This window comes from Chrysochloris asiatica, unplaced genomic scaffold (genome assembly GCF_000296735.1).
Source record: "Chrysochloris asiatica unplaced genomic scaffold, ChrAsi1.0 scaffold00464, whole genome shotgun sequence".
In the NCBI taxonomy this organism is placed as follows: Eukaryota; Metazoa; Chordata; class Mammalia; order Afrosoricida; family Chrysochloridae; genus Chrysochloris; species Chrysochloris asiatica.
The window spans coordinates 599724-600859 of NW_006408982.1; positions in this window are offsets into that span (position 1 = coordinate 599724).

Genomic DNA, 1136 nt, shown 5'->3' on the forward strand with positions numbered 1-1136 from the left:
TGGGGGTCTTCCTCTTTTTCTCTGACTCTCCACCTTACCAAACATGATATCCTTCTCCAGCGACTGGTCCCTCCTGACAATATGTCCAAAGTATGAAAGATGAAGTTTGGCCATCTTGGCCTCTATGGAGCACTCTGGCTGCACTTCTTCCAAAACGGATCTCTTGGTCTTTTGGCAGCCCATGGAACTTTTAACCTTATTTTCTGGGGAGCCTGCTGGCCACCTTGGATGGGTGGACTCAGGGACTCAGAACCTGAATGCACCAAGCAGCACTGTGAGAGACAATTTTTCCAGGGAGCCTGCAAGTTCTTCGTCACCAGCACCCACCTTTGCTTTCACTTTTTTTTTTTTTCTCTCCTTATTCATTTAATCATTTTTTAAAGCATTCATCCTATTATATTTAGTTTCATTGTTATGATTGCAATCCCCAGCATGCATCATCAAATAACCAAAGGGTAAGCTCCACAAGTCTGTCCCCCACCAGCTGTCAGCACATAGCCCCTCTCCCTCCCTGAGTCCAGAGTCCACAGCTGATCCATCTCTCCACATCAGCATCTCTACCTCCATCTCTTGTGTCATTACTTCTCTGGATAGGGTCCTGCACTCTGCTCTTCTCCCTTGATGGTTCCATGGACTGCAAAGTCAACCACTCCCCTCATTTTGTTACTGACCCTCACAGTCAGTCCTGATAACAATTATTCACTATTGTACCACAAGAGTCCTATCTCCATCTCCTTTCATCAGCCAGTGCCAACCAATTATGAACCACTCAGTGGAGATTCTACCTTACCCCACCCTCTCTGTAACCAGGTTTCCTCTTGAAAGCTTGTACGCCAGTCACTTCTTGCCTTTGTAGCCCTCCCATTTTGGGTAGTCAATGTCTACTTACCCACCCCTGTCAACCCTGTGTACCAAGGGGGTGGGAATGATCCTTGCTGTAAAGATTAGTTCATTCTTTTGAGCTACGGCATCCATAAGTCAGGTTCATCAAATTGTACCAAATCACCCTTCTTTTTCATCTTCTTTCTTCTTCTATTCAAGTTCTGATCATCCATCCATTGAAGTCAGGTCAAGTGGGCACTATCTGCAAGTATGGGTGTTCTTGTGCATTGCCTCTTAGTTCATATCAGCTGGAT